Here is a 10,146-nt window from a genome sequence, read left to right as displayed (position 1 = left end):
TGTTTGGGATTTGATTTTTTTTCATTGACTTTTTTTTCATTCTCTAATTGCTATTGCCCACTTATGGAAATTTTTCAATGTCAACCTTGTTTCCAGAAACCTTGCTAAATTTATTAACTTATAGCATATCTGTAGTTTTAGGGTTTTGTTTGTTTGTTTGTTTTTTGAGACAAAGTCTTGCTTTGTTGTCCAGGCTGGAGTTCAGTGGTGCAATCACGGCTCACTGCAGCCTCAACCTCCTGGGCCCAAGTGATCCTCCCACCTCAGTCTCCCAAGTAGCTAGGATCACAGGCATGCAACCACCACCCTTGGCGAATTTTTAAATTTTTTGTAGTCTCCCTATATTGCCCAGGCTGGTCTAAAATTCCTGGCTACAAGTGATTATCCTGCCTTGGCCTCTCAAAGCACCGAGATTTCAGGCGTGAGTCACTGGGCCCGGCACTTAGTTTTTAAAAATGTTCTACCTACACAATCATGTTATCAATGAAGAGCCACAGTTTTATTTTTTTCTTTTCAAACTTTACCCTTTTTACTTCTTTTTCTTGCCTTATTGCACTGGCTAGGACTCCCATACAATATGGAACAGAAATGGTGGTGGTGGACATCCTCAATTTGTTCCAGTCTCAAAGGGATCATTTTTAATACTTTATGCCATAAAATGTAAAGTTTGCTGTGTTTTTAAAATTTACTATCAGATTAAGAAAATTTCCTTTTATTCTTACCTTGCTAAGAATTCTTATCATGAATAAATGTTGAATTGTTATGAATTGCTTTTTAAACATCTACTGAAATATGATTTTGCTCCTTTATACTTTTAATGCAGTGACTTATATAACTGATTTTCAAATGTGAAGTCAACCTTACATTTCTGGAATGAATTAAAATTTGTCATGATGCATTATCATTTTTTATTTAGTACTGAATTTGATTTGCTATTATTTTTGTTTAGGATTTTGTGTCTATGTTTTGACAGAAATTGTTCCGCAATTATCATTTTGTGTAATGTCCTAGTTCAGTTTTAATATCAAGGTTATGCTGCCCTCATCCAAAAAGTTAGGAAGTGTTCTTTCTATTCTCTGAAGGAGTTTGTGTTAAACTGGTGTTATTTCTTTATTTAATGTTCGGAAGAATTAAGCAGCTAAACCATCTGGAAGTGTTTTTTGTAGGAAAATGTTTAATTGCTGATACAATTTTTCTAATAGATAGAGGATTATACATAGTGTTCCATAAGATTTGTTGTGTTTTTCAAAAATGTTGACCACTTTATCCAAAATTTCTAATTTATTAGCACAGAGTCATTATAGTGTCATAATATCTCAATTGCCTGTAGGATGTACACTGGATAGATTCACAGCAAAACTGAGCAGAAGGGTTCTTCTGCCCCTCCTGATGCTGCTTGTGTGCTCATTTGGTGAGGATCTGGTACCTCTTTTGTGAAGCAGCAGCTGAGGACACTCCGGCGCTCGCCATGGCCGATGAAAAGCCCGAGGAAGGAGTCAAGACTGAGAACAAATGATTATATTAATTTGAAGGTGGTGGGGCAGGATGGTTCTGTGGTGAAGTTTAAGATTAAGAGGCATATACCACTCAGTAAACTAATAAAAGCCTATTGTGAACGACAGGGTTTGTCAATGAGGCAGATCAGATTCTGATCTGATCAGATACAGACACACCTGCACAGTTGGAACTGGAGGCTGAAGATACAGTTGATGTGTTCCAGCAGCAGACGGGAGGTATCTACTGAGAAGGGAAACTGCTTTTTTTTTTTTTTTTTTTTTGATGGAGTTTTGCTCTTATTGCTCAGGCTAGAGTGCAGTGGCACAATCTCGGCTTACTGCAACCTCCACCTTCCAGTTTCAAGCAATTCTCCTGCCTCAGCCTCCCAAGTCGCTGGGATTACAGGCGTGTGCCACCATGCCCAGCTAATTTTTTTGTATTTTTAGTAGAGACGGGGTTTCATCATGTTGTCCAGGCTGGTCTCAAACTACTGACCTCGTGATCCACCCACCTCGGCCTCCCAAAGTGCTGGGATTACAGGCGTGAGCCACCGCACCCGGCCCGAATCTGCTTCTTTACTCCAGCACTCAGTTCTTTAAAGACCAAGATTACAAGATTACATTCTGAATTAGAAAATTGCAATTTGGTTCCACCGCATCCTGACTATTACAATACAGTTTTCTCTATTCTTTGATTTCCCCCTTCCCCATTCCTTTATGTACATAAAGTAACTGATATATGTGCACAAGCGTGCTGCATTTTAAAAAACTGAACAGCCAATGGTATGTTTTGATTGGCATCAAGTGGAGACGGGATGGGGAAAAATACGGATTCTGTGAAAATATCCCCTTTCTCCATTAGTTGCATGTTCATTCAACTTCTACCTTTATATTCCAGTAAGTTATTTTGCTCTCACTGTTTTAACAACAACAACAAACAAACAAAAAAAAACACACACACACATAAAAATCCTTGCATACCTTGTTCAGTTGGAGAATTTTAATGTTTTTCATTTGTCATTATAAAGCCAAGGACAATTTTATAACTTTTTTGTACATAGCTGTTACATGTAGGGCAATCTATCTTTAAGTAGGGAGAAATTACTCTAAAAAAAAAAAAAAGGAATCCTCGATAGTTTTCCCTTCAAGTGTCTTGTTGTTTAAATAAACTTATTGTTTTTTTTAAAAAAAACTAAGCAGAAGGCATAGAGATTTCCATAAACCCCTTGTCCCCACATAGTCTCTGCTACTATCAAAATAGTACATTTGGGCCGGGAGCAGGGGCTCACACCTGTAATCCCAGAACTTTGGGAAGCTGAGGTGTGTGGATCACCTGAGGTCGGGAGTTCAAGACCAGCCTGGCCAATGTGGTGAAACCCCATCTCTACTAATAATACAAAAATTAGCTGGGCATAGTGGTGCGTGCCCATAATCCCAGCTACTTAGGAGGCTGAGGCAGGAGAATCACTTGAACCCAGGAGACGGAGGTTGCAGCAAGCTGAGATGGTGCCGTTGCACTCCAGCCTGGGCAACAAGAGCGAAACTCTGTCTTTGGAAAAAAAAAAAAAAAAGGTACATTTGTTGCAACAGATGAACTTACATTGATACATTATTATCACCCAAAGACCATAGTTTACATTAGGGTTCACTCTTGGTGTTGAGTATTCTGAGTTTGGACAAATGTATGTGATATATATCCACCATTGTAGCATCATACAGAATAGTGTCACTGCCCTAAAAATCCTCTGTGCTCTGCCTGTTCATCCTTCTCTCTCTCCACCCCTGGCAACCACTGATCTTTTACTATCCTCAAAGTTTTGCCTTTGCCAGAATGCCATGTAGTTGGAATCATACAGTAGTTAGCTTTTCCAGATTGGCTTCTTTCATCTAGAAATATGCATTTACGTTTCCTTCATGTCTTTTCACGGCCTGATAGCTCATCTCTCTTTAGCACTGAATAACATTCCATTGTATGAATGCACTGCAGTTTATTTATCCATTCACCTACAGAAAAACATCCTAATTGCTTCCATGTTTTGGCAATCACAAATAAAGCTGCTATAAACATTCATGTGCAGGTTTTTTCTGTGTAGACATAAGTTTTAAACTCATTTGGATAAATACCAAGGGACAAAATTGCTAGACTGCATGATAAGAATGCCTTTAGTTTTGTAAGAAACCGCCAAACTGTCTTTCAAAGTCGCTGTACCATTTTGCATTCCCATCAGCAACAAATGAAAGTTCCTGTTCCATATCCTTGCCAACATTTGGTCTTGTGAGTGTTTTGGATTTGGGCCATCCTAATATGTATGTAGTGGTATCTCATTGTTGTTTTAATTTGTAATTCCCTAATGACATATGATGTTAAGCATCTTTTCTTATATATAATTGCCATCTGTATGTCTTCTTGGTGAAGTGTGTGTTTAGATCTTTTGCCCATTTTTTAATTGGATTGTTTGTTTTCTTATGGTTGTGTGTTAAGAGTTCTTTGTGTATTTTGGATAAGTCGTTTATCAAATGTGTCTTTTGCAAATATTTTCTCCCCGTCTGTCGATTGTCTTCTCATTCTCTTAACAGTGTCTTTTGCAGAGCAGAAGTTTTTCATTTTAATTAAGTCCCTCTTATCAATCTTTTCTTCCATGAATCAAGGCTTCGGTGTTTTATCTAAAAAGTAACCCCAAGGTCATCTAGGCTTTCTCCCGTGTTATCTTCTGTGAATTGAAGATATATAGTTTTGCATTTTATTTTTTCTTCACTTTTGAAGGATAATTTCACAGGTCCCAGAATTCCAGGTAGGTGGTTTTCCTCTCACAACACTTTTTAAATACAATCATGCATCACTTAGCAACAGGGATAATTTGAAGAAATGCATCATTGGGTGATTTCATCGTTGTGCAAACATCATAGAGGGAACTTACACAGAGCTAAATAACAGAGCCTACTATACACCCAGGCTGTGTGAGATAGCCTGTTGCTCCTGGGCTACGAACCCATACAGCATGTTATCATACTGAATGCTGTAGGTGACTGTAACACAATGCAAGTGTTTGTGTATCTAAACATATCTCAATGTAGAATACCTACAGTAAAGGTATGGTGTGATAATCTTATGGGACCACTGTACGATTGTATGTGGTCCATCATTGACCGAAATATCTTTATGCAGTGCATGATTCTATTTTACTCCACTCTGTTCTTGCTTACGTGGTTTTTGAGGAGATGCCAGATGTAATTGTTATCTTTGCTCCTCTATGAGGAAGTTGGTTTTTTTCCTCTGGTTTCTCTCAAGATTTTGCATTTATCTTTGATTTTCTGCAGCTTGCATAGGATGTGCCTAGATGTAATTTTTTTTTTTTCTTTTATCCTGCCTCGTGTTCTCAAATTCTTCCCGGATCTGTACATTGGTGTCTGACTTTAAGTTGGGAAATTCTCAGTCATTGTGGCTTCAAATATTTCTTCTGTTCCTTTATTGCTTCTCCTTCTGGTATTCCCATTATGTGTATGTTACACCCTTTGCAAATGTCCCACAGTTCTTGGATATTCTGTTCTGGGCTTTTTGTGCGCGTGTGGTGTGTGTGTGTGTGCGCGCACGTGCATGTGTGTGTGTGTTTTCAGTCTTCAGAAAGAAGAGTGTTTTCTCTTCTGTTTTGGGGGGTTTCTGTTGACATATTCTCAAGCTCAGAGATTCTCTCCTCAGCTGTGTCCAGCCTACTGACGAGCCCATCAAAGGCATTCACCATTTCTGTTATGGTGTTTTTGATCTCTAACATTTTCTTCTGGTTCTTTCTTAGAATTCCCATCTCTCTGTCTACATTATCCATCTGGCCTTGCATGCTGCACGCTTTATCCATTAGCACCCTTAGCATATATATATATATATTTTTGAGACCAGAGTCTAGCTCTGTCGCCCAGGCTGGAGTGCAGTGGCATAATCTCATCAGCTCACTGCAACCTCTGCCTCCCAGGTTCAAGCAATTCTCCTGGCTTAGCCTCTCAAGTAGCTGGGATTACAGGTACCCACCACCACGCCCAGCTAATTTTTGTATTTTTAGTAGAGATGGGGGTTTCACTGTGTTGGGCAGGCTGGTCTCAAACTCCTGACCTCAGGTGATCCGCCTGCCTCTGCCTCCCAAAGTGCTGGGATTACAAGCGTGAGCTACCGTGCCCGCCCCCACTTAGCATTAATCATAGTTATTTTTAAATTCCTGGCCTGATGATTCTAACATCCCAGCCATATTTGAGCCTGGCTCTCATGCTTGCTCTGTCCTTTCAAATTACCTTCTATTGTCCTTTAGTATGTATGTCTCATAATTTTTTTTTTTTTTTTTGATAGCGAGACATGATTGATGTGCTGAACAAAAGAAACTGCAGTTTCTTTAGTAATGTGTTGGTAAAGTGTGGGAGAGGGGAAGTGCTCTCCAAACCTATGATTGTCTCAATCTTTCAAAGAGCCTGTGAAATTGTAGGCTCTGAAAACAAAACAAAACAAAACAAAACAAAACAATACTTTAGGCTCTGGTAAAATAGTTCCTCTTGAGGGCAGGCCTTGTGAAGCTGAACAGAATGCTCTGGCATATTTCATATGAGAACCTGGTTAACCTCCTGGAGGTAAGTAAAACTCACGAAAGTGTGTGTGTGTTGGGGGGGTCCCTCCTGTAACTAGGTCCCCCTGGAATTTTTTTTTTCTTTGAGATGGAGTCTCGCTCTGTCACCCAGGCTGGAGTGCAGTAGTGCAATCTTGGCTCACTGCAACCTCTGCCTCCTGGGTTCAAGTGATTCTCATGCCTCAGCCTCCTGAGTAGCTGGGATTACAGACATGTGCCACCACACTCAGTTAATTTTTGTGTGTTTTTTTAGTAGAAATAGGGTTTCACCATGTTGGCCAGGCTGGTCTCAAACTTCTGGCCTCAGGTGATCCACCCAGCTCAGCCTCCCAATCTGCTGGGATTACAGGCGTGAGCCACCACACCTGACCTCCACCTAGAATTTTTAACTCTCAGACTTGTTCACATTAAGCCTCCAACAATTCATCAGTTACAGTTCAGGTCTGGTTCCCAGGGATATTTTTGCTCATGGGTTTCTTCTGCTGTGGTAAATTGTGATTCTCTATATCCACCTGTCTTCTTCTCCAGTGTTGAGTACAGCAGCTTGCCCTGTGATGAATCCAAGAGGAAGCTGTTGATTTTTTCAGTTGGTTCAGCTTTTTGCTTGTTGGCAGAGTAACAACTTACTTCCAAGCTTCTTACATGTCAGAATGGAATCTTCTTCTCCTTCTCCTTCTTAACAGAGTCTCACTATGTTGTCCAAGCTGGCTTCAAACTCCTGGGCTCAAGCAGTCCTCCTGCTTCAGCCTCCGAAGTAGCTAGAACTACAGGTACATGGCACCATGCCCAGCCTCTTCATCTTTTAGAGAATATTTTCACTTGTCTAGTTTGCCAGTTATTTTACAGCATTTCAAATATATAATTATTTTTTGAGACCGAATCTTACTCTATCACCCAGGCTGGAGTGCGGTGGTGTGATCTTGGCTCACTGCAACCCCCACCTCCCGGGTTCAAGCAATTCTTGTGCCTCAGGCTCCCAAGTAGCTGGGATTACAGGTGCCCGCCACTATGCCTGGCTAATTTTTGTATTTTTAGCAGAGTTGAAGTTTCACCATGTTGGCCAGGCTGGTCTCAAACTCCTGGCCTCATGTGATCCTCCCACCTTGGCCTCCCAAAGTCTGGGATTACAGGCATGAGCTACCGTGCCTGGCCTTCAAATACATCATGTAATTGTCTCCTGGTTTCCATCATTTCTCTGAAATTATTAGGTGCCAATCTTACATATTAAAGATAGCATAAAGTTGAGTCTTGTTCTTTGTTTTATTTTATCCAGTTTGATAATTAGGTTTTAGAATATGTAGATTATTTACTTCTGATGTAATTGTGTCAACATCATTGGGCTCAAATCTACCATCTTGTTATTTGTTTTCTATTCTCCCCATATATACTTTATTTCTTTTTCCTATTTTCCTGCCTTCTTTTGAATTAATTGAATATTTTAAAATATTTATTTTATCTCTACTAATGTCTAATTACCTATATTGCTTTAAAATTTGTTAGTACTTGTTCTAAGGCAGTAGTAAGCATATGCCCCGTGACCTGTTTTTTATGCCCCATGAGCTATGAATGTTGGGGTTTTTTAGTTATAAACTTTATTTTTAGAACAGTTTTAGATATATAGAAAATCATGAACATAGTACAGCATTTTCATACATCTTGTATCCAGTTTTCCTTATTATTAGCATAGTACATTAGTTATAATTAATGGATCAGTGATACCTTATTATTAACTAAAGTTCATACTCTATTCAAATTTTCTTAGTACTTTGTTTGTTTGCTTTTTGAGATGGGATCTCACTCTGTCACCCAGGCTGAAGTGCAGTGCCATGATCTCAGCTTATTTGCAACCTCTGCCTCCTGGGTTCAAACGATTCTCCTTCCTCAGCCTCCTGAGTAGCTGAGATTACAGGTGCCCACCACAGTGCCTGGCTAATTTTTGTATTTTTAGTAGAGATGGTGTTTCATCATGTTGGCCAGGCTAGTCTCAAACTCCTGGCCTCAAGTGATCCACCCACCTCAGCCTTCCAAAGTGCTGGGATTACAGTCCTGAACCCCCGTGCCCAGGCGCCTTCTTAACACTGAATAACGTTCCGTTGTATGGATATCACACATTTTGTTTACCCCCTCATCTGTCAATGAGTGGACACTTGGGAGATTGCCTTAGTTTTAACCTAATGTCCATTTTCTGACCCAGGATCCCATCCAAGATATCACATTTATTTAGTCATCATATCTCCTCTGGCTCCTCAAGCCTGTGACAGTTTCTCAGACTATCCTTTTTTTAATGACCTTGATGGTTTTGAGGAGTATTGGTCAGGCATTTTATAGAATGTCCCTCTATTGGGATTTACCTAATGTTTTTCTCATGGTTAAACTGGGGTTATTGGTTTTACAAAGGAAGACTACAAAGGTAAAAGTGCCGTTTTCATCACATCAGGTCAAGAATACATACCATCAGGCCGGGCACAGTGGCTCACACCTGTACTCCCAGCACTTTGGGAAGCCAAGGCGGGTGGATTACTTGAGGTCAGTAGTTTAGGACCAGCCTGGCCAACATGATGAAACTCTGTCTTCACTAAAAATACAAAATCAGCTGGGCGTGGTGGAGTTGGACTGTAGTCCCAGCTACTCAGGAGGCTGAGGCAGAAGAATCACTTGAACCTGGGAGGCAGAGGTTGCCCAGTGGTGCGATCTCGGCTCACTGCAACTTCCATGCCCGGCCTGACTTATCATTATTGATATTGACTTTGATCACCCAGCTGAGGTTAGCATTTGCCAGGTTTCTCTAAATTTACTCATTTTTCTCCCTTTCCACACTGTAATCTTTGGAAGGAAGTCTTTATGCCAGCTCACATTTAAGGAGTGGGGAGTTATGCTCCACTGGTTGAGGGCAGACTATCTATGTAAATTATTTGAAATTCTTCTGGCTGAGAGATTTGTTAAGAATAGGTTTTATGGCCAGGCAGGGTGGCTCACGCCTGTAATCCCAGCACTTTGGGAGGCTGAGGCAGGTGGATCATGAGGTCAAAAGATTGAGACCAGCCTGGCCAACATGGTGAAGCTCTATCTCTACTAAAAATACAAAATTTAGCCGGGCATGGTGGCTCGTGCCTGTAGTCCCAGCTACTCGGGAGGCTGAGGCAGGAGAATCGGTTGAACCCAGGAGGCAGAGGTTGCAGTAAGCCAAGATCACACCACTGCACTCCAGCCCGGCGACACAGCAACACTCCATCTCTAAAAAAAAGAATAATTTTTACTTTTTTTTTGAGACAGAGTTTCACTCTTGTTGCCCAGGCTGGAGTGAAGTGGCACGATCTCGGCTTACTGCAACCTCCATCCCCCAGGGTTCAAGCAATTCTCCTGCCTCAGCCTCCCGAGTAGCTAGGATGACAGGCACCCGCCACCATGCCTGGCTAATTTTTTTGTATTTTTCGTAGAGACAGGGTTTCGCCATTTTGGCCAAGCTGGTCTCGAACTCCTGACCTCAGGTGATCCACCTGCCTCAGCCTCCCAAACTGCTGGGATTACAGACATGAGCCACCGCTCCCGGCCTACTTTTTACTTTTCTTCCCTTACGTCAGATCATCAAATGGGTAAAGTGCTGACATCCACATGGTAACAAGGTTGGAGGGAGGCACATCTTACACATGACCATGAATATGCAAAAGAATCTCTGTCTGTTTTTGAGACAAAGTCTTACTCTCTCACTCTGAGTGAAGTGCTGAAGAGCCATCATAACTCGCCACAGCCTCAAACTCTTGTCCTCTAGCAATCCTTTCACCTTGGCTTCCTAAAATGCTTTACCTTTTTTAAAAGTTGAAATGGGCAGGGACACAGTGGCTCACGCCTGTAATCCCAGCACTCTGGGAGGCCAAGGCAGGCGAATCCCTTGAGGCCAGGAGTTTGAGACCATCCTGGTCAACATGGTGAAACCCTGTCTCTACTAAAAATACAAAAATTAGCCAGGTATGGGGGTGCACACCTTTGTCCCAGCTACTCGGGAGGCTAAAGCATGAAAATCACTTGAAGCTGGGAGGCGGAGGTTG

The 10,146-nt window shown here is 41.2% G+C and overlaps 2 pseudogenes; one reads left to right on the top strand and one right to left on the bottom strand.

Moving 5' to 3' along the window:
• The first annotated feature begins 389 nt into the window (after positions 1-389).
• On the top strand, positions 390-1,744 carry LOC101005694 (annotated as a pseudogene).
• Positions 1,745-9,683: 7,939 nt separating this feature from the next.
• On the bottom strand, positions 9,684-9,771 carry LOC116271176 (annotated as a pseudogene).
• Positions 9,772-10,146: the final 375 nt, after the last annotated feature.

The sequence above is a fragment of the Papio anubis genome, chromosome 17, assembly GCF_008728515.1.
Source record: "Papio anubis isolate 15944 chromosome 17, Panubis1.0, whole genome shotgun sequence".
In the NCBI taxonomy this organism is placed as follows: Eukaryota; Metazoa; Chordata; class Mammalia; order Primates; family Cercopithecidae; genus Papio; species Papio anubis.
The sequence above is the reverse complement of the archived record's forward strand: the minus strand, read 5'-3'. Positions and strand labels throughout refer to the sequence as shown.